We start from the raw sequence: 23,930 nt of genomic DNA on the forward strand, positions 1-23,930 counted from the left end.
GCGCGCCTAGACTTGAGACGCTGGGCTGCAGTAATTAATTCCTGAAAAAAATACTCCAGGCGAATCAAGAATCGTGCAACCGGGGATCGAACCCGCGCTGTCAAGTCCGGTACAGGAGGAGGAGGGCGTGGAGGCGAAAACAAGTCCCGTACGGGAGTTGACCAGCTAGCGCGCACCCCGACTTGAGCATCGCGCCTGCACATGTCTCCCTCTTCACGCCTGCACACCGGCAGGCTGGACGCTCCGCATCGATCAGCTCCGCTCCCGCCGGCCGCTTTCCAGACCCAAACGTTTCCTTTCCTTTCCTCCTGCCTGCCTGCCAGGCTGTCTCCCTTAATTGCTTCTCAGACGAAAACAAAACAAACATTTTCTACGCTACAGTACGTACGTACGGCCGGCCACCACTTACACCAAATCCTGCTTCCACGCCACAAAACATCAACACGCAAACCATCAATTAATTCGCTCGATCCGTCTCTCACACACACAGCTAGGTAGCTAGCAGACATGTACTGTATATACAGTCTACTCCATCTATTCTACGCATCCATGGATCCCTTGATCGGATAATTCATATGCGTACATGTATGCGCCGCCGGAGAAATTCAATCCCATCCAAACCCTCCCTCCTCTATTTCCTTTCTTTTTTCTCAAGTCCAAAAACGACATCTCCATTCCGCCACCCAAAAAGAAATAGTTACGCTATATCTCCACGACTTACTTAATTAGCGCGTCCCTAGCTAATTACCGCACCTGCCGCGCGCGACCTGCACCCGGTCACCAACACACCCTGCCCTAAGCCAGCTAGGATTTGAATGTTCCATCAGGGAGACAGTGAACTGATCGCGCTACATGTTCCATGAACGCCGTGACTTTATCGGGGCCTCACGCCCGGACCTCACCACCACAAATCATCAAAATACTAGAGACCGCACCAAAACGCCAAACAACGAGCTCGGAGAACAAACCAGTCCAGCAAACCCCAAAGCTCCACAAGACAACGCTCCAACACTGTTAACACAAGGTATTCCTCATCCTCACCACCATGGCAAGTCGAGAGGAGGAAGAAGCATCCGTGAGCCACCAGTGTGGCGTTGAAGAAGCCATCGTCTTGATCTGCAGTGCAACAACTGAGGCCCCTCCTTCCCCTCGCCATCGAGCATCACCTCCTTGCACATGGAGATCCACAGAATGGAAGCACTGCACTTATTGAACATGACCCCGTCCACCATGCTATCAGAAGCAAATTAACTCCCACCGGAGAAGCTCGCCGGAGAACAGCTAGCTACATAGTAGTACTAGCTAGTAGGAACTATGAAGGGAGCAATAGTACTACTCCACTTGATAGATAAAGCTAATAAGCAAAACGGCAAGGAATCCAAACAAATAGCGAAGAAATATGCATGCTACTAGTTAATAAGAAGTTGCGATCACATCGTTTGGTCCATTTTTGTTTTCAAGATGGAGACACCATGCACATAAGCGGACCCAAGATTATTTTGAAGCCTGGGCAAACAGTGTCAAATAGTGTTAAATAGTGTCAAATACGTATCAAATACGTATAATATACGGCTTGTCGGCCGGCCGGAAGCCCTGGCAGCCGCCCGGGCAACAGGGATGGTAGGTCCGCCCCTGACCATGCATACATGTTTAAATTAAAATTATAGTAGTACCACCTCGTCACCTCTGTTCATAAAATGATATCTCGATTTTGTTGAAATTTCAATGTATCTACGTACTAAAACGGGTCTAAACATACCGAAATTTAGACAAAGTTGAGATTTTCTTTTATGTGCACTGTATATATATACACGGCTAGATCTATCAAGAGCTAGACCACTCCGCATCACAAGATTTGTCCAAAATTTCCAATTCTTTTTATTTATTTTGCCGGAATTCACTAGTAGATGAAAATATCAATCTAAATCACAAAAGAGCGTTGAGAAATTTGCATGTGCGCTGTGTCCGATCTCTCTTTTTTTTTGGGGATTCTCAGATGAAAACAAGATATATACCTGCCGAGACCGAGATGCACATACGGCGATGTCAACAAAATCCAACCACGACGAGATGCATGGGGTTTCCCTTTGACTTCCTACCTTGGTCGCGCACAGACTTCCAATTTGATCTTTGATTGGAATTAATGGGCTTCCGATCCAAGGAAAATAGAAACTGCAAACAAGCTAGCTAGCGTCAGGTGCAGCCAGGCTCCACATGCATGCACGCACGCGAGAGACCCTTCCATCGATTCTGCAGCGATAAAAAGATCACCAGACAACACAAAACCTTCCATCAATTATTTCGCTCACATGAAACCATCGTGTTTATACTTATTGTCTGGTGTTGGTGACACGCATCCGTCGATGTTGGATCCCTAAATTAATGTGTACGCATGCGCCGCCGGAAAATCAGTCTCCGACGATGGGAACAACCAACTCCATTTTCTTCTCCAAAAAGGACGTCCAATCCCGCTCAAAAAGTACTTGGCTAAGGAATAGTTACACTAATATTTTAACTAATATCAGCTCTATCTCCGTAACTTTATTAGCGCGTCTCTGGTTAATTAGCACATCTGCCAAGGGCACTGCAGCCGGCCACCACCGTCGCCATATGGACCTCCGGCATGCAGCTCCTCTGTAAGCCGGCTAGGGTTTGCGTTGGGGCGTGCGATGTGAAGGTTCCACCGAGTGGAATCACTACAGGAATGGCGTACGTCGGTGTCGTACGCCGACGGCCAAATGTCAGGGTTGTCGGCGTACTGCCCGGCCAGCCCAACCGCTCGACGCGCCCCTCGGCGTACATATCCCCTCGGCACATGACATGCTATGCCGAGGGTGTCCCTCGGCGTACCCGTAGCCCTCGTCATAGGTTGAGGGTGCCCCCCCCCGGCCCATCGCCCCGCGGCCGTGCCCTGACGGAACCTTGATGACGTCAAGCATATGCTGAGGGCCACCATCGGCATAGCTGACGCACATTTCTCCCGCCCCGGCGTAGCGTACGCCGAGGGCTAGTACGCCGACGGGTGGGGCCAGCCGTCGGCCCTCTCCGTCTACGCCGACGGCAGCCTCTACGCCGAGGGCCACGTGGGCTCTCCCGAGGCCATCCTTGCCCGAGGGGCTACGCCGAGGGCCCCCGTCGACGTAGCGTACACCGAGGGCCAGGCCGTGCTACGCCGATGACGGACGGCCATCGGCATTCCGCCAGATTCATGTAGTGAATAGAGAGAGGGGGAGGAGGAGGTCGATCCGTTAGGTGGTCGCCGAAGTTGGCTAGGATCTATGCAGGCAGCGGAGGTGGAGAAAAGGGGACGGGAGGCTTGGGCTGAAGTTGGTTTGTTGGATGACTTATTGTTTCAAGTGGGCTAGCTGGTTTCGACGGGAAAGCTAGTGTGTAGTACTATTAGAGCTATCTGGTCAGTACACACACTAGTAGAAAAAGGGCCTTTCGTCCAACCCTTTAGTACCGGTTTCCTTACAAACCGGTACTAAAGGGTGCATTAGTACCGGTTGCACTGCCAGACCTTTAGTACCGGTTCGTAAGGACCTTTAGTACCGGTTCGTGTCACGAACCGGTACTAAAGGGTTTGCGTCAGCCGGAAAAACCTTTAGTACCGGTTCGTGTCACGAACCGGTACTAAAGGTTTTTCCCGCTCCCCACGCACCTCCACACCCCCCCGTGGATAGCCTTTTTTGCTTTATAAAATACAAATGAAAATGATAGAAAATTCAAAAAATAAAATATTTTCAGATTCTTGTATGTTATGCAATCTACTATTCGGTGAAAATAAGAAATTCGAATTTTGACTTTTTTTGTAAAAAAAGTTTGAAAAATGGTAAAACCGCATTAACTTTTGCATACGACGTCGGAAAAAAATTATAATATATCAAAATCATCATGGGAAAAAATTACATCCGAATTCACCCGGGTTTACCCGGCTAGCTAATTTTTAGATTCTCAAAATTCCAAATGAAAATATGAAGGCAGGAATATTTTAGGTTTTTTCCAAAAATTTAGAATTTTTTTTTATTTTTTATAAATTAAAATTAATAATTATAAGATTTTTTGAATCCCAGAATATTACTATTACTTTTAGCAAATTATAAGATTTTCAAATTTTCAGGTTTAAGGTTTGGCAAAAAAAATATTAAAAATTTAAAAAATAATAAAAATAATAAAAATTAAAAAGTTAATTTTATTTATTCAACATTATTATTACATCATTACTTTTGTTTATTAAAAACATTATTTGCAATACAAATAATAAAGAAGTGTGACATTGACCAACATGTTAATAGGATTGATATGATAGTACTATCAACAACATGCGCGCGAAGCACTTGGAAGTGGAACGGAAAGGAACCCGGAAGTTAAGCGTGCTAGTGTTGGAGTAGTGTGAGGATGGGTGACCGACCGGGAAGTTTGACCAAGGGTAAGTAATTGACTAGAGATTAAGTGTAGTTAGAGACTAACGGAAATATTAGAAATTGTGAAAAAAAAGGGAGTGCAAAAAATGGATAAAAAAAATTAAACGAAATAGTATTTTTGTGAAAATAAAAATAAAAAAAAGATCTCCAGCCCCGCGGGCACCTTTAGTACCGGTTCGTAAGGAACCGGTACTAAAGGTGGGAGGCCTTTAGTACCGGATCTTTAGTACCGGTTCCAAAACCGGTACTAAAGGCCCTTTCGAACCGGTACAAAAGGGGGGTTTTTCTACTAGTGACAGCTACCCACAAAAATAGTTAGCGACGGACCAAGTCCCAGCAGCGCTATGGATCAAACACAAATTTTTCTCCCATGTACTACTATCAAGATTAGCAAGACGTGTACTAGTAGTAATAGTACTCACCTGTTTCAAAAAGGATGTCACAAATTGTCTAAATTTAGATATATCTATACACTATTTAGTCTTTATATATATCTAAATTTAGACACATATGCACATTATTTTTTAGAATATAGGAGTACTAGATTGGATCAACTAGCTAGCTAGTAGCCAAGACCAGCATGGAAAAGAGCATGCATATCACCAGGAGGCAGGCGGTACATCGTTTTGGTCAAAACATACAAAAATCTCAATTCACCTAGACACGTTGTTTAACTAACTACCAGCAACTCATTTATTTCCGAGTCAAAGAAATGACTAACTAGCATATACTAGTACGAGCGGAGTAGAGACGCAAGTGGGTTAGGATTAAGGTGCCCCTATCCTCTTTTCACAAACCAGTGAACTAAGGTTTCGATATTGATGACGTCATTGAAAAATTAGTTCATTCTGTTGGACTAAAAAGGGAAAATAGTACCGTTTTAGTGACCCACTTGTATCTGTAGCTAGAGGGGAGGGACGTCGATGAAAAATGTGTGCGCAACCATGGTTTCAACCATGTTTTCTGTCGACCACCACAATCGCTCTCCTGCCGCCACACCATCACATACAGCTTTACCGTCGACTGGCACTGACAGCGCAACCCAACGGAAGTGGCCATGGTGCCGGCGCCACCAACAGTACTAGATTTAGATGTGCGCCTTGGCGCACGGTCCCGTGAAATTCGTTCTGATTTACATTTTATATTCGATGATAAAATCAGGCAAGGAAATGATAATAGCTTTGATAAATCAAACGGAAACAAACGGAATCACGAACGGAGTAGCAAATGCTTATTGACAAAGTCCATAGGAAGCATATGATGATTGTATTTGTCACCAGGTCAACATATATGACAGCTTTTACACATGAAGAATCCCCTGCTGTTTCATAGTTCTTTGACTTTATCACAAACATAGAGGTACACAGGAGAACACTCCGTTGGTAGCGCAGAGGTGTTAAACAGAACATTCTCACCTTCTCTGTAGAAGGCCAGGGGTGAGGGGATCGAACGAATCAATTCTCCACTATAGCTAGCTGCTGGGCACATCTTCTCATCACTATATCATCGCTCCACAACCTGAGCTCCTGCACCGTGGCTCTGACCTAGGAGACCTAGCATGACAAACAAGGAGAGGAAAGGGAGAGATTACCTCAAATAAAAAGAACAAACAATAGAAGCAAAAAACTATAAACTATGCTATCAATTTCTTATATATATAACCACACCCCTCATATGCTTTGACAACTATGTAGAGAACCAAACACAGTTTGAGTGCATCAGATGAAAATTAAAGCTTATGCTTTAAAATCACCACCTTTTGAAGGGATTTAAAAGCACCACTTTAGTTCTTTCAACATGAACTTCATGTCAAATACTAAGAAAATCATGAGGAGAATACTTACTATAAGCAGAATCCATATGCCAAGTAAAATTCATTACCTGTTACAGATTTGGTAAGCACATCTGCAAAGCTACAATTCACTAAGGTCAATTTTCAATAATACATGAAGGGAAAATCACTACAATGTGGACTTCATAGTCAAGCCATCCGAGAAATGCTCCAACACGTGTGAATCGGTGGCATCTCTCCTTGGCTCTGTTTACTTGTCTCTCTTCAATAAACATATATGAAATTAGACCACTGACTTCAAATCTGACAAATGATTTCAGAAAATAGCAAGACCTTATGAAATAAACACATTCAGATATAACATCAGACAAAAGTCTGAATGTTCACAAAATTAACAGAAACATGAGCTTCAAAACAATCCAGCACAAACATATTTTCCTTGGAGTTTACTCATATATTATCGATGATACCATGCATGGACAGGTCACAAAACAGAGCTAAATTTCAGAAATAAACGAATTAGTATGTAGACAACAAAGCACACAATAAATTCATTTCCCATGCATCCTACTTGGATTTTTTTTCTCATCACCTCGGGCATACATAACAAATAATCTGGCATGCACAATACAACAGAACCGTCTGATAAAAATAACAAAAGAGAATATCTAGCATGCACAATGAAGGATGACAGAAGATACAGAAGCAACAGTTATGAAGTTTTGAGCTGCATACTTATTAAATTGGTTGACCTGTACTGTAAAATCTGGCACTTGGTCCCATAATTTTGCTATAGAAAACTGTCCCAGTTCATTTACTTAACATTTGCTTTTCCAACTGGAAGAGTTTCTTAAAACTATGAAAGGCTACTAAAAGAATTGAAACAGTGATTTGATCGGATTCTTTACTTCCACAGGACGTGGTTTTTCTTGCAACGGGGATCTTCAGGCCACCACAAATATCCGCATCGGATCTTGGCTTCGAGTACTCTGTGACCGAAACCGCTTAAAGCCAAGATCCGATGCATGGATAAAATGACGGTCTAAGAACACTAATCCTACAACAGAATATGGTGACTTACACAGTGGTACTACTACTGATAATTGTTACTTACAGAAACACACTGAAACTTGATAGCCAGGTTAAGAAAAACTCTACAGTAAAAGCAGTGCTAAATTTGGCAATGCCTTATTACTACAGATTACAGAGCAAGCTTCAGGTGCAAAAGCAACACTAATAACATCTTGCTGGTTCAAAAGCATGGGCATATTTCTTGCGGGTTCAGATACACTCTGAATTCAAAAATATTTAAAATCCAAGTAAATCCAAAAAGATGAGTAAGCCGCAAAGCTAATTTTAGGAACTGGAGGACGTTGTACAGAGGAGCAGTGACAAAGCATATTTAAAATGGATCAAACTGTGCAAGAGGATGGTGTCATGGAAAATCAACTTGCTCTTGCAAAGATTTGCACGAAAGAATACAGAGGAGAGCTCATCAAGTTGTTACGGGTCAGGAAGGCAAAAGCAACAAAGAAAACACATACCTAAAAAGTGCAATTTCATGCTTCTAGAAGACTGTATGTCATCACAAGCAAGGATACTGAAACTTAGACAGAGAACCAGATATGCAAGACTTCTCCATTTACACAAGAGTATAGAGGGCCCAGAGAAGGTGTTGTTTCTTTGTTTCTGCTTCTAACAACATGCACCATAAATTATTCTAGAAAGTAGATCTATCAGATTGTCATTCACCGGGGAAACGCAATTAAATCTAAATATAGGTTAATGCATTCAAATTGAACAAAATTAAAACATGAATTTACCCAACTATACAGATTAGTAAGAAGCAATGAGCGGGAGTACCATGAGCTGTCTTAGATCAAATTGAACAGTATGCAAGGAAGTTAGCTAAATTAGCATGTAATATAATAAGCTCACACTGTGCACCACTATCATAGCCACAAACTGAAGCTACTGCTTGCAGCTCGCTGGTCTCAGCTCGCTGGTCTCAAGATAGTAGCATGGTCTACTACATTTCTAATCCTATTTAATCAATAGTAGGACGGATTTATTCATTATTAAGATTGTGATGGAAAGTAAGAAAAATGGTGACATACCTCATCCATTGGAACAGTCTAGCGGATCTGAGCCTGGCTACAAAATCTATCATACAAAACAAACAGAGGGGAATTTTGGGACCAGATGCAGTTTGAACAGAAATACACACTACGGGAAAAGAAGCCGTTGCCGTGCGAGGCTTTGGACGGCAAAGAGAAAATAAATGGTTGGAGGAAAAGAAAAACTTGCAGCGGAAGCTCATCTCTTGTACACCTCGCTTGTTTGCCCTGGTTGTTCGGGGGAGGACGTAGATGCGGCGCAACGCGTCGCTGGAGATCGCCTCTTCTTCTTCCCACACCCTCTCTTCTAAGAACCTTATATGAGTTCACTGTATAACTGAAAAACTGAAACGTCAATAGATTAAAAATATACCAAGTGCCTCATACTGATTTTCCATCATTATAACTGACAAACATACAAATAAAAATCATAGGATGTACAATATCTACAATACTCTATTAGTTATCTGATATGGTATACCAAGAAACACTGGATAAATTTTCTTATCTCAACATGGATTAATAACTGGACACCTAAAATTGTAGACAAGTAAATAATTTGTGGATATAAAGGAAAAGGGATCAGCTCACACGGTCTGAAAGAAGTGATAACAACATGAACCAGTGATTTTGAATAAAAGAACCTAAATATTTCTCCGACAGCAAGGGAATGCAGGCTAACACATAGTAAGAGGAAAAGTTCACATATATGCAACGCCAACAATAAATACCCTCCAAGTTAATCACTGTAATAGAATACATTATACAATCTTTAGATAAATTGCCCAGGATTAGGAGGATCAATTGAATGGAATGTAAGACCATGTCCAGGCTGCGAATGTGCTAGTCGAACCTTAAAGGAAACTACTTTATTAACCAAACGGATGGTTAAAATAGTTGTCCATCCTATCTCAGTTGACCAGTTGTTATAATCATCTACATTGTATGAACAGAGCAAAGGCCAGGGCTAAGCGAATAAGTGAACACACAAATTGCCCAGAAAATAAATTTTTTCTTTAGCATCCTCCCATTTACTTGACCAATATCTTAGATGAGCTAATTAGCTGGTAAGACCTGGCGTGTTTTCTCATTGAACAAAATAGAAAACCGAAAGTGAAGGTAAGAGAAGTAGGAGAAAATAAATGGCACTGCAGAAAAAAAATATCCAAATGCCATCCTAAATTATAGTAAAGAGAAAAGGGTCATAAGAAATACAAAATAAATAAAAGATATTTTTTGTCAGCTCTCTAGTTTTAAGATTTGGTTAAAAACAATTCCCATCTCCAAAGCTAACAAATCTCTATCAAGGATAAAACAGGGTATGTCATTCATATATATAACTATTAACCACGTGATTTAATCCCTGTAATTTAAGGCAACTTCGAAGAAACGATACATACCATCTTATCATTCCCACCCTTCACCCATGAACAGTTACTTCTTGATTCAGATCAATCTGCACCTGCAAGAACCTCAAAATATTAACCATGAGAAGCTTCAGATCAAATATATGTCACAGTTACAGTCATTGTTTATCTCCGAGGTAAAAGCACCAAAATTGTTCAGCTAACATTGTTTTCAAATACCTTACTCATGTAAGCGATCTGTCATTGGAAAGCAGGCGGTATACCTTGGTTACAACATCCTCATCCTTCTTTGGGGCAACAGCAGTCTACACTCCTCTTGTGATTAGGTAAATGTTAAATTGCCTATACAGGATCAATGGTACACTATCATATAGTTTAGTTCAATTAGAATAAAATGTCTGATAAAAGACTGATACAATGTGATTCGATGTACACATGAAAATTGAGAAATTTGTGTGCGACAAATATTGGGATGGAAACATATATACCTTCACATCCTAGGAAATGCTGAAAAGGGCTTTGCACACATATTGCATCGCAATAGATACATTAGGAGTCCCTAAAATTTACAAACCAGTAGAGAGAATCATATAATTAATTCGAGAACGGAGAATAAAGCCCCACCCATAGACTGGCCTCTGACCGAAATCATGCGGGCTCTGTGTCATGGGATTCAGAGCTCATACTGCAACTATATATAATCAACATATACCAAAATTGTTACTCAACCTTTACCGTGATTAATGCTCTGGCTGACACAACGATGGTCAGGAAATGCATTATAAGCAAATGAGCGGGCGGTATACCTTGGATCCTCATCCTTCTGTGGTGCAACAACAATCTTCTACACTCCTCCTGTGATTAGGTAAATGTTAAATTACCTATACATGATCAATGGTACACTGTCATATAGTTAGAATAAAAGGTGCGATTGTTGGCAACTTCTATGATGGAAAATAAAATGCCAAGTAAATTGCCTATACAGGATCAATGTACACTTTTGGATAAACCTAAATAAGGAAATAAAATGCCAAATAAAAAAATCAATTGTTGGCAACTTCTATGATAGAAAATTAATACTGCACGTGTACCAACTCCATTATTAGAGTACAACAAAAAGATAGAAGATTCAAGTAGAGGAAGAAAAAACTTACATGATTTTGCCGATGCTTCCCTCACATATATAGGTAAGAGAAGAATGAGTTGTCACTGTTCTGCACATTCTTCCATTCATACAATGTCCTACAGTCATGAAGCCACAAAGCCAAGCTAAGTATGGTTCTTACCATGAAAAGAGAAACAAGGAGAGGAACAACATATGTTCTGATCAGGACCAAACGTAGTAGAAAAACAGGGCAATTGTAGACAACATCTTCCTAGTCATTGGTGTAGGAATCTACAGGTCATACTGTAGAAGAACCGAGTAGACAAATTGGAGTCGAATGGACTGAGCTTACCTGGAGATTGTTATCTAGATGTGGTGAGATGCCCTGTTGCTGATCACCGCAATACCCGTGGCTGCAACGTCAACCACTTCCAGAACTTCGACATCTTCTGCCTTGTCCACCTGCAAGCTCGCGGTGAGTCCGCAACACCTCTCCTTGGCTCCGCGACCTCGTCCATCTCAACATATCTGTACAAAATTTGGAGCAGTGATTCAATACTAAAAATTATTTCAGAAGCGCTAGTAGGAAACCTGATCTATTTGTACGCAAATGATGAATCTGTCTGCAGGAAGGTATATCTAATGCGTGAGTTCCAAAAAAAAAATATCTAGCACATATATGTTCCCAGGAACTGCTGATAAATCTAGTACATACATGTTCCCAGAAACGTTGATCTATTTAGCAGTTAACAACACGCACATCCAATTCACATAACAGAGAGAGGTTATACCAAATTAGAGTAGGAGAAGGGGCAGTGAGAGGGAGGTATGAGAGGACGCTCACCTTAGGTCTTAGGTTTCACCCTAGCGTTTGGCGATGGCGATATGAACGACTCCGTCGATGCCGTCCTTCTGTCCCCATACGGGACGAGGTGTCATGATGGAGAAGAAGAGCCAGGACGGCCACCAGCCGCCAGCCGAGAGGATGGGGATGGAAGCTGATCCTTGCCTGCAGTTTCCCCGCGAGTTCCTCCACGTCGAGCTCCACCTCCTCATCTATGGCGCCCTGGTTCCCTCTAACTCTCCCTGCTCCAGCTAGTGGGAAGACCGGCAAAGGAGGAAGATCCGGAGCTAGAAGCACGGATTGGGGGAGAGATGGAGGCAGAGATAGGAGGAGAGATGGAGACGTGATTGGGGGGAGATGGAGGCGACTTCCCTGAAGCGCCGTGCTACGGTTTCACCCGTCGATGCAGCCGCGCCGGGGACCAGATGCAGCGACCGTTGCTCACCACGGAGCTCCCGCTCAGCAAGCGCTCGCCCCATGGTGTCCTTCTGCTGCTCGCCCGGCGAGACGCCCGGCATGTGGAGGAGACCCGCTAGCCGCCGGGGTATGCCTCTGGCCGAGCCTCTCCCCGCTTTGCTGCTGCTTCTCGCGCGGGGCAGGACGAGCCGGAGTTCTGGATCCCGGCCTCCTTTGCCGAGGAGGCCTCGCGTGGAGCAACACAAGCCAGAGGACTGGGGCGTGAAGGATGGCGGCGCCATAGCCAGCTCGCACGGCGCAGCGCGGCGCGACGGGAGGAGAAGGGAGAGGCGGCGAGCAACGCGAACGGAGGAGGCCTGAAGGATGGCGGCGCCATAGCCAGCTCGCACGGCGCAGCGCGGCGCGGCGGGAGGAGAAGGGAGAGGCGGCGGGCGGCGCGACCGGAGGAGGCGGCGGGCGGCGCGACCGGAGGAGGGGATTGGAGGAGGAGCGAATCGAGGGGATTGGCGAGGAGCACAGCGTGCGGGGCGACGAGACGAGAGAAGTCGGGCCGATAGGGCTTTTCTGTGACCCATGGATAAAAAGTGGGTCTGTGGGAGGGCCTCAGCGCCCTGGACGGAACGACGGCCGAGATCGCGCCACGTCAGCTCGATCGGACGGCCGAAAATCCAAAGCGCTGTGAGAGCTCCATGGGGGTGCAGCAATCATACCGTGAGATAGTAGCACATCCACGTGGTTCAATGAGGTCGCTTTCATAAACCGATTTGAACATATATAGTCAGCTCCATGTTTTCATAGACCGATATATATAACACTCGTGCTTGCCTTCTCCGTCTTCCTTCCATGTATATGTGTGTCGGACAACCATCGTCTCGATGGATTATAGTAGTATCAGTCAGCTCATCTAAATGGTTATGCTATCTCCGGTTTAAGGAATAAGGCGTCATCATTTTACGTGTTTTTTGTTTGATCAAAAATTACTTTAAATACATAAAAATTGTTCGTATGAAATTAATATCATTAGAAAGTACTTTTCAATACGAATCTAACGATACTAATTACATATAATATAATTAAAATTTTATTGCTCAATTTTGATGGTCAAAGTTCGTCTTGCGTGCGCCTTATTCCTTGGGACGGAGGTAGTATGTACAAATACCTAGCTAGTACTAGTTCGTAATTGACTTGCATGCTCCGTCATTGGACGAGCTAATAAACTACTACCTCCGTTTCAAGGAATAAGGCGCCCTCGTTTTGCGAGCTTTTTGTTTGACCAAGAATTACTTCAAATAGATAAAAATTGTTTGTATGAAATTAGTATCATTAAAAAGTACTTTTCAATATGAATCGAACGGTACTATATACATATAATATAATTAAGATTTTGTTGCTCAATTTTTATGGTCAAAGTTCGTCCTAGAATACGCGTGCGTCTTATTCCTTGAAACGGAGGTAGTACTAGTAACACATGCATATACACGCGGTTACATACTAGTAGTAGAAAAGATCCAGATGTAAAGGTGTCTCAAGAAAATGCACAAAGCAACAAGAAAAAAATTACAATGAATTCCTTCTGGGTGTGTGTGCACACCATCACCATCGGCTGCCGATCCCGATCTCCGCCGCCACCGAAGCACACCGCCGTAGAGGGCGAAAATGACAGTTGCCAAACGCCCAGCTCCGAGAAGCCCAATCGCAACGCCTCTGCTTTAAGAGCCTCAAAAGTGGCCCGCCGCCGGCGGGACTTGCCATGGGGCATGTCGGCAGGGGGACACCCTGGAGCTCCTCAGAACCCAGCTCCTGTGCCTTCCATCAACGCTGTCGAGGATGCACAAAAGAGCTTCCCGCTGCCGTCAGCTGAATCCCGCTCCAAACCAACCATCCATATGCGAAAGCCGATGTCGTCGTCCTCGAAGAATATGACCCCGGACGACACACTCTTGTACAGACCTCCAGGACTACTGGTCGGCATAGGAGCACGCAACGCCGTGATGTAGGCAAGTCCCCCTCAACGTCGCCTCCACCACCACCACGGTGCCCCTGGGAAAGCTACTCCTATTCCTATCTACAGGCCCTAGCGAAGCCGAGGGGCTACCCCGTCCTCCCGTTGCCAGAGCGACGGATGGAGGAGAGGAGAGCCCCGTGGTCGCTGACCGTCGATGGCGGAAAATCTGTCCCTCATCGGCGCGGCGTGTTGCTAGTGGCGTGGCGCGCCCCCGTCGGCCGGCCCGCGCCTGGCACGCATTGACACGTCTAGCTAGTGGCGGAGGAGTAAGGAGCTGGCCGATTGAAAGTGCGTTGCTAGTGGCGCGGCGCGCCCCCATTGGCCGGCCCGCGCATGACACGCGTTGACACGCCTAGCTGGTGGCGGAGGAGTAAGGAGCTGGCCGGCCGGATCTCGTTGGAGAGAGAGAGGGAGAAGGTAAAGAAAATTGGAGGCTCACAGGTGGGCCCCACGTCCATCTTCGATCCCCTCCACGTGTAGTGCCAACTCATCCTTACGAACGGGCTCACCGCTGTCAAACAGCTTGTAAACGGGTATCAGTGCAATTTGTAACATTAACACGCCTCAGATCCGGTAGTTTTTTGCAAAAAAATAGCAAAATAAGTACTAACTTTTACACTAGCCCGAATTTATTTAACCCAACCGATCACTTTTGTTCCCTACCAGTAACGAGGATTTGCTGCACGAGCATATACCGGAAGGAACTTCTAGTGCGAGTGTAGAAGCAAATTAACCATATTCCAGCCATGTGGTCCTCCTATTGCACATGTCCGTGTGTTTGAATTATAATCTGAGCAGGAATTAAGCTACCCGAACAAAAATCTGGGCATTCAATATTAGAAACTGAAATTTTGTGTGGGAAAACTGCTTAAACTGAAATCTAGGTAGAAAACCAATGAAACTGGAATCTAGTTTGGGAATCCGAAATATGGGCGGAAAACCACGGATACTGAAATATATATGGGCGGAAAACCACAGAAACTGAAATATGGGCGGTAAAATTTCAAAAGTGAAAGCTTGTCATGAAAATTGAAATATAAGCGAGAAACTGCCAAAACTGAAATCTAGTCAGGAGAAATGCAAAATTGAAACATGGGCGGAAATTGCTGAAACCAAAACCTATACCTCTACTTTAAATGTCAGCACCTCTACTTTTTTTCTAGTGAAATCTAGGTGTTCGAATGTTAGCACCTCTACCTTTTGCCTGGGGGTGCGAATCCAACCCAGTGCAAATGAAACCTCTCAACATGTTGAACAGTGGAAATCCGGATAATCGCTAGTACGGGAATGGGGCGGAATCGTACCTTTTTATGCTGATTACAACGGCTGGTGACAAACCCATATTGGAGCTAGTATGCAATAGATACAACCTCGCCAAAAACGCCAGTGCCACATGAAATGTTGGACCACAAAGTAGGGCGCAAAATCCCAACGCATACACATGTACTCAAATTTGGGCGGAAAAAGTGAGGACCCTGATTTTTGGCGAGAAAAGCCTCCTTGTTGCCATAGCCTCCCAAATTTTGGGTGCCGGAATCTTCGGAGAACCTGTATAACCCATCTAGCTTGCCCCCGCGGCACCGAGGTTGTTCTTGGAACTTCGTGCATGAGGTAGTAGCGCTCCAACGACTAGAAAAGGGCACACATAATCACATCGGGTAGCCATCTTTGTGGTTTAGAAAATGATTTGCGTCGGGAGTAAGACGCGTGAAATTATAGGTGCCCGCCTTACCAATGCACTACATAAGGTCCCCGAGGAAGCACGGTGGCGAGGAGGTGTCTGCTTCACGCCGCAAATTCGTGAAGTTGATAACATCGGTGGCAACATGAGAGGCACATGAAATCATAGGTGACACGTAAATGATGGGACGGGAGGGCGCATGGAACAACGCGATGGGCCCGAAATGTTTTTCAGAGAGTCCGATAGTTGGAAGTATTACTAGTGCTAGTAAAGTCCCGCACTGTGTTAATTAGCGGAAATCTCAAAAATCGTAATTCCGTATTTCGCGTTGATTCCAACGGCTAGTCACACGCCCAAATTTGGAGCTCGCATGCAACATCTACTCGCCTTCCCAAATTGCAAATGAGACATGAAATGGTATAGCCAAATCGTGGAGTTGGGACTCCTAACGGGTACAGAAGTGCATAATTTTTGGTAGGAAAGCTATCCTCATTTGGGCGGGAAAAGCCCCCAAAGCCCCGCTTCGCTATAGCCTACCCAATTTTGGTCGGGAAGAGCGTGGAATGCTCGTGGGACAACCCACAACTCTGGCACGTATGCCACACCGGCACTGAGGTGATGCGTGGAACTCCACGCATGAGCAGCTAGGCATGGGCAGCCCGGCCCGGATGGCCCGGCCCGAAAATCCCGGGCCGGGCCGGGTCGGGCTTGCACATCGGACCGGGTTAGGGCCTGATTTTCGAGCCTAAACGTCGGGCCAGGCCGGGCTCGGGCTTGCATAAAACACAGTTTAAGCCTAGTTCGGTCCGGGCTTGTCGGGCCAGGCCGGGCTTTTGGTAGTTCGGGCCGGGTTCGGGCCTAATTTGCAAGCCCGAAGGTCGGGCCGGGCCGGGCTCGGGCCTAGGAATTTCAGTTCGGGCTTTTTCGGGTCCGGCCCGAAATCCGGCCCGGCCCGAGAAATGCCCAGGTGTACATGAGGCAGTAGCCTGCTGCGACTTGAAAGAGGCGCGCATAATCACGGAATGTAGCCACCTTCATGCATTTTCTAATGAAATCTAAGTGTTCCAATGTTCAGCACATCTACTTTTTTTTACCGGCGATGCGAATCCAACCCATTGCAAATGAAACCTATCAACGTGTTAAATCGCGCAAATTCTAACATCGCTAGCACGGGGATCAGGTGAAATTCTAACTTTTTGCGCTGATTCCAACGGCTGGTGAAACACCCAAAATCAAAGCTCGATGACCTAGCCAAAAATTCAAGTGACAATTGAAATGTTGGACCACAAATTAAGGAACGAAGACCCATTGCATATATATACATGAGCCAAAATTTCGGCGGGAAAAGGCCAAGACACTGATTTTTGGTGGGAAAAGCCTATGTGTCGGTGTAGCCTCCCAAATTTGGGGTGCCAAGAATGCAGAACCTTCGGAGAACCCGTATAGCCCAAGTAGCTTGGCCCCGCGACACCGAGGTTATGCTTGGAACTTTGTGCATGAGGTAGTAGGGCTCCAACGACTAGAAAAAGGCACACACAATCTCATCGGGTAGCCACCTTTGTGGTCTAGCAAAGGATGTGCATCGGGGGGAAGGCGCGGAAAATATAATAGGCACTTGTTACCAATGCAGTACATAAGGTCCCAGAGGAAGGTGGCGAGGTGGTGCGTGCTTCACGCCACCAATTCGTGAAGTTGATAACTTCAGTGGCAACGTGAGAGGCACATGAAATCATAGGTGATGAGTAGAATGATGAGACGGGAGGGTGTGTGGAACGACGTGATGGGCCCGAAAAGTTTTTCAGGCAATCCAGGGTCGGAAGTATTACTTGTGGTAATAAAGTCACGTTAGACTGCTCATAGTGGGGGTAACATAGGTGGTAACATCACACATCTCAAGACATTTTGATGACATGGCATAACAATAAAAGAAGAAAGAGAATGAGGTGGTAACTAGCTATGTTACCATAACATCACACATCCCAAAGCAATATGAGCCTATAGCATAATTAATGACACATTGCATGAAACCACATCTAAGTTACTACCCACTATGAGCAGCCTTATGTGTTTATTAGCAGAAATTTAGAAAATCGTAAGTCCGAGGATTCAGGGAAAGCTATCGAGGCACTCATTTTGGCGGGAAAAGCCCCCAAAACACCGCATTGCTGCAACCTCCACAATTTTGGTTGGGAAGAGTATGGAATGCACGTGGGACTACCAGCAACTCTGCCATACCACATCAGCGCCAAGGTGACAAGTGGAACTCCGTTCATGATGCTATAGCGTGCCACGACTTGAAAGAGGTGCGCATAATCACGATGAGTAGCCACCTTCGTGCATTTGCCAAGGGCGCGCTAGCTCCAAGGAAGGTGCATCAAATGATAGTTAGCGCCCTTCCACGTGAGCTAAATGAGGTCTCGGAGGAAGTGCGTCGATGAGACGGGTCATGAAGTGCATAGGATAATGACGCGAGGAACTGAAATCATCAGTAGTGCATCAAAAGAGCCAAGTACACGGCGTGTGGAGCTGCAGGTTGTGACCTATAAATCGAACCCTATTAAGCCTAGAGATTCCGGAACGAAAAAATCCGGACACTTTTTGGTCGATTCAAACTCGCAGGTCAATTTCAGAGGGTCGTACACTAATGCTAATAAATTCCCGTGACATGTTATATTGCGAAAATCCCGAAAATCGCTAGTTTGGGGATCGCAGAAATCCTAACTTTTTGCGCTGATTCCAACGTCTTTTCACATGCCCAAATCGGACCTTTTAAGCAAAATATACTGCCTCGCCAAAAACGCAAGTGACACATGAAATGCTAGACCACAAAATAGGGCGTGAAGCCCAGCGAGTACGTATTTGCCAAATTTTGGGAGCGAAGCCAGCGGAACCTTAAGTTAAATCGTATAGCCCCACTAGCATGCCCCACGTCACCGTCGCAGCGCGTGGAATTCCGAGCTTGTGGTAGTAGCGCTCTGGAGACTCGAATAAGGTGTACAAAATCATGTCGGGTAGCCACCCTAGCGCACCAGCATACAACGCGCACCGTGAGAAAGGCGCCTAAAATGATAGGTACTCGCCTTCCCCATATGCACTAAATAAGGTCCCCAAGGAGGAAGCGGGGAGGCGAGGCGCGTGCTCTCATTCCGCCAATTCGTAAAGTTGGTAACTTCAGTGGCAATGTGAGAATCACTTGAAATCATAAGTGATGCGTAGAATGATTGTGTGTGAAACGACGTGATGCAACGTACTCGTGAGGGCCTAAATAGGCTTGAAAACCAGGAGAGAGAAATTCAGCCACTTTTTATGCAGTTTTGAACTTGCGGGTCAATTTCGAAGGTCGAGACATCCTATTTTGGGCCCGGAAGATTTTCCATGGGCCCGGGGTGCGAATCCAAGCCAGTGCAAATGAAACGTCTTGACGTGTTAAACCGCGGAATCCCGATAGGGCGCGCTAGCTCCGAGGAAGGTGCATCAAATGATAGGTGTCGTCCTTCCACGTGAGATAAATGAGGTCTCAAGGAAGCGCGTCGATGAGAAGAGTCATGGAGTGCATAGGATAACGACGCGAGGCATATAGGCATATGGGAAGGTGCATCAAATCCTAACTTTTTGCACTAAATTCAACGGCTGGTGACACACCCTAGGCTAAGGCTGGTAATACACTTTCATTTCATTAGTTTTTTTTTTTGAAATTCTTTCATTTCATTAGTTGAGTGTAGGGTTTTCTGTGACCTTGAACAGATGTGAACAAACGCATCGTTTCATGGACAATGCTTTATTTTTTTCTAAATAGGGTACTAATCCAGCTTCTGCATCGAATAAATGCATCCGGCCTTTCTTTATCATTTTATTCAACAGAGGCTACAAGAAGCCTTACAATGGTCATGCAAACTGAAGCCGCCAACCTATAGGTGCCAAAGCACCACCAACCAACACAACGAAGGAGAAAAACAAATAGAGCCTTGTGTCCCGGCCTCAGCCATAACCGGCTCCATGGCCCACTCAGAGATAGATCCTTGTGCACACGCTCTGGTAGTCGACATAGTCATCTTTCGCCAAGCCACCTCTAGAGTGAAGATTGGAGCGAGGATCATCGCCACACATGTCGTCGACACCACCATGTCGCCAGACAGCTCCACCGCCCTGCGCCGGTCCTGCGCTCGTCTTCACACATCCACCTCTAGGACCCCGTTGCACCATGCCGCCGGGACTAACGTCATCGACGCTAAAGATGAAACACCGATCCACCTCTTGCTTCCTCCATCTAGCACATGCTCCAAAAACGATGCCCCAAGAGGGTTAACAACACTGAAAGTGTCGCCATCGTTTGATCCAGGAGATCCAGATCTAGGGTTTCCCCCGGAGCAGTACGAGTGGGTAGACATGGGCTACAATGGCGATGCCTTCAACAAGGTAGCGACGTGTGAACGTTGCGATCGCCCGCCTTGACTGGATTCATGGGGCTAGATTTTCACTGGTATCCGCGCATCCCCAACTCGACATTGAGACCAACCAGCTGACCACCTCTGGGGAGGAGGTTGCCACCATGCTCTGGGGAGGAGGTTGCCACCATGCTCAGGGCAATTACTCCTGGAGTCCTCGCATCACAAGAGTAGCCCAAGATTTCCTTCGTGAACCGATGTCGGGGACGTCGCGGAGTAGAGCCATGCACCACCACCATCCGTTGACGTCTACGCTAAGGTCGTCGAAGTCCTCCGGCCGCCACCATGCCACAGCACACCGTCGACCTGGACGGTACGGTCGCCACCACCAACGGAAGTGCGCATCGAGGCGAGTCGCGGACGAGGAATTTCATCGCCGCCACACCACTAGGGCTTTGCCCTGTAGCGCCTCCGGTGGGGACGGCAGGGAGAGGAGGCGCACGGGGAGAGGCGAGGGGAAGGGCCGTCGGAGCGTGCAGGCGCGGCGCCGGCACGTCATGACGAGGATTAGAGGCAGGTTTATCAATGCTACCATGCATTCCACTAGCATCACCACTTTCTGTATTGAGTCAAGTGGAAGTATACATACTAGCAGTACAACGTGACAAGTTCACCTTTTTTTTTATCTCACGGAGGCCATGGAAGGGAGACAAAACCTGGAGCGCTGTGCATGACATGACACCCCCACGTGCATAAATACATAGCATTATCCATACATCAGTATTTATTATCTGGGTACGAATATGCTAGCCGTAGTGTAGTTCCTGTCATCCTCCCGACAGTGCCGTCGGCCGCCGGGACATGTCTATGAGTTTAACTGTATTGTTGGACCGAGTTCTCAAAATGCAAAGCAAGCACAAGGAGGATTCCAACAACACCGTTGTCGACAGCATCACGGCAGTTCAGCCGTTCACAGTTTGGTCTTAGACCGGCCAAAATCGTGTGGCCGTTTCAGCAGCGCCCGGGGCCACGGCGAGCATGGCGGCTTACATATAGCTCCTTTACTCTCTTCTCCGAAGATGCCGCGTGCAGCAGCTTCTCTACTAAACGGACGACAGCCTCTACATCAGCCGCCTCATCAGCTTTTATCGTCTCTTCTCCGCGGCAGGACCTTCTGCGCGCCGGCGGCCGGCCGGCGCAGTCCACCGCATAGCCATTGGCGTCCAGTTCTCAAACGCACGTGTGGTGCACGGGCGCGTGTCATCTGAGATCCTCGTCAGTCGTCCCCGACACCAGTAACATTGCACGAGGCGACGCCATGTCTGCTAATTGGCTCGCGAGCTTCGACACGAACAATGTGAACTTCAGGATGGTATCGTGCGTGTATAGGGACGTGAACCTGTGGCGGCAAACGGTTATTGGCGGCAACAGCGACCCCTTCCCGTCAAAACCAAACTGCCCAAAACAGCTGACGTTTAGCTGGTTTCGATAAACTGTTCGAAACCACCTAAACCGGGGATGTCCAGGGTTACACGTCAGTTTCATCGAAAGAGGCCTGGTAGCAGCCTCAAACTAGCCTCCCACTAGACGGAACGAAAAACCGTGCCAAACTATGGCCTCATACTAGGCAAACCGGGCTAAATCGGCCTAATTCGTTCCTATTTGGGCTGAACCGGAAAAACCAAAGGAATCCGCTAAGACACGACGAAAATGGCACGAAAATGAGGCCTTTTCTACCTAAACTTGGGTAATTTTCTGGTTTTTTCTCAGATGTGCCTACTTCTGGCCCAAGCAGCGCCTGTGCCTGCCTTCTTTGCCTTACTCCCGAATGGGCCTCCGTCTGCGTTTTGCTGGGCTGGCCTCATTCTTACAATTTAATCTGTTCCTCCGGATAGTGGATTGGATTTCCGAGGAATCATTCCAACATTATCGATGGGAGTGGCCATTTTTTTAATCATGTTGCAGAGGGGGGAAATCAATAGATAACCACGAATAATCTGGACTTTCCAGGCAGGCACCCTCTCGTTTGATTGTTGATGATTGAAGCCGTTAGAGGGTCTGCAAGATGGTCTAGTGGTATTTTCAGCGCTACAACCACCTCCTCTAGTGCCGTGCTTGGAAAAGTTGTATGCAAACCCTAGTTAGTTAGGACTTATTATATTTTTGTTAAAGTTTTATCATTTTACCTACGTAAAATATGTTTTATTATATATCAAATATTTTGAAGAAAATTGTACTTTTGACCGTTGAGTCTTCCTTGACCCAAACGTACAAGGGCACAACTGAACTTGTATCCGCGATCGGACCTAAATTAATGAAAACAAACACATTTGATCTCCAAAATGGGTAGACGTTGAAGATGACTTGTATATTTTATTTGAATATATAGATATAGATATAGATATAATGCATTTATACACTTTAATATCTGAAAAAATTGAGAAAGTTATTTTAGAAACAGAGGGAGGGGGAGTATATATTTTTGTTTGAAAATTTAGGGCCGCTCGTGCGCGAGGGCTGCTGCCGGCGGTGGCGGCCAATCCTGGCTATCGACGACGGCGGGCAGGGATGGCGTGGCCTGTCAATTTCCCTTCGCGCGGGGGGTCCTTCTGGGTGGCGCAGTTGGAGTCATGGCGGCGGGGCGGTGGCGCTCGCCGTGTGCGGCAGCGAGGCACAAATGAGGCAGATGCGGCGTTCGAGAAGGTGGGTCGGCGGTGGTGCGACCCTAACGGAGGCGCCTGCCCCGATCCATCTGTGCGTGGGCCGATCTGGGGCGATCCTTAGGGCTCGATCTGGGCATGTAGGGGTTGGACCGCTCCTTCCGTTCGCCGGAAGCCGACCGGCGGCCAGGGGGCTGCTGGTCCGGCCGCATAAAGGTGGATGTCCTAGGGTTCCAATTTGCGTGAAGATGTTGATCCGATGGTTGCGTGTCTTCAACGATCTGGCTGGACTGTCGTGTTCCGGAAGGCTCCGCCGGCGAACTCCAAATGGATGACATGTCTGGATCGGGTGAGATTCGGTCGCGCGCACCCGTGTTTTTTCTCTAGCAGTTTTGTTTAAGAGGAAGCGCTTCGAAGCTCTGCTGGCCGTTAATATCATGGAGCATGTTTTTGTTCCATTATTCTGGCGGAGAATGACATGAAAGTCGAGATCTGAGGATAGCTATGGTGGTTCGAGTCTGGGTGGTGATGACGAATTGGCTTGGTGATTCGTGACTTGAAGCAGGGTATGCAAGTGGGAGCGACTACACAAGAGAAGTTCAAAGTCTTACCTCTCAGGATGAAAATGCAAGGTTTGACCTTAATTGGTTATGCCTGGCAATATCCTTGTTGAAGTTGAGAGTGAGGATTTTTTTCGGGGTGAAAACCTAAGATCTATGATCGGACGACGACGGCGCTTATGCATTGTTTCCCTCTTAAAAATGTCGCTTTTGGAGATGCTGGTCTTCTAGTGATGTCTTGATGTTAGTGCCGTTGTTTCAAGGAATAGATTGATCTAGCAAAACTTTTTCTTTTTGTAATACTTCTTTCTTTTTCGGGCTATGTACATCCGTAGTGCCGCTAGGGTAATGTGTTATTGCAGAGGCTAGGTGTAATTGATATCTCCACGATATTAATAAATATGTTTTATCGAAAAAAAATTATCTTCTTAGACCATGCACTATGTTGCAGCAAAGCGAACTATAGTGGCTTTGGATTCAGTTCCATACATAGCACAACATCGCATTGTAAGCTTTGACATAAAAAACGGATCAACAATTTGGTTCAGTTCATATCGAAATAGTCTGTTCACA

At 46.1% G+C, this 23,930-nt stretch overlaps 1 long non-coding RNA gene across 2 annotated transcripts; it reads right to left on the reverse strand.

Annotated features, from left to right (window-relative positions):
- Positions 1-7,008: 7,008 nt before the first annotated feature.
- On the reverse strand, positions 7,009-12,069 carry LOC124707336. 2 transcript variants are annotated; one of them, XR_007004803.1, is made up of 6 exons: positions 11,650-12,069; positions 11,158-11,333; positions 10,855-10,942; positions 10,507-10,555; positions 9,964-10,042; positions 7,009-9,795 (listed from the first exon to the last, which is right to left on the reverse strand). It is a non-coding gene; the product is annotated as an uncharacterized LOC124707336 (long non-coding RNA). The 2 variants fall into 2 exon arrangements; XR_007004804.1 differs by having other exon boundaries at positions 9,920-10,042.
- Between the last annotated feature and the right edge of the window lie 11,861 nt (positions 12,070-23,930).

This window comes from Lolium rigidum, chromosome 4, assembly GCF_022539505.1.
Source record: "Lolium rigidum isolate FL_2022 chromosome 4, APGP_CSIRO_Lrig_0.1, whole genome shotgun sequence".
Classification (NCBI taxonomy): Eukaryota; Viridiplantae; Streptophyta; class Magnoliopsida; order Poales; family Poaceae; genus Lolium; species Lolium rigidum.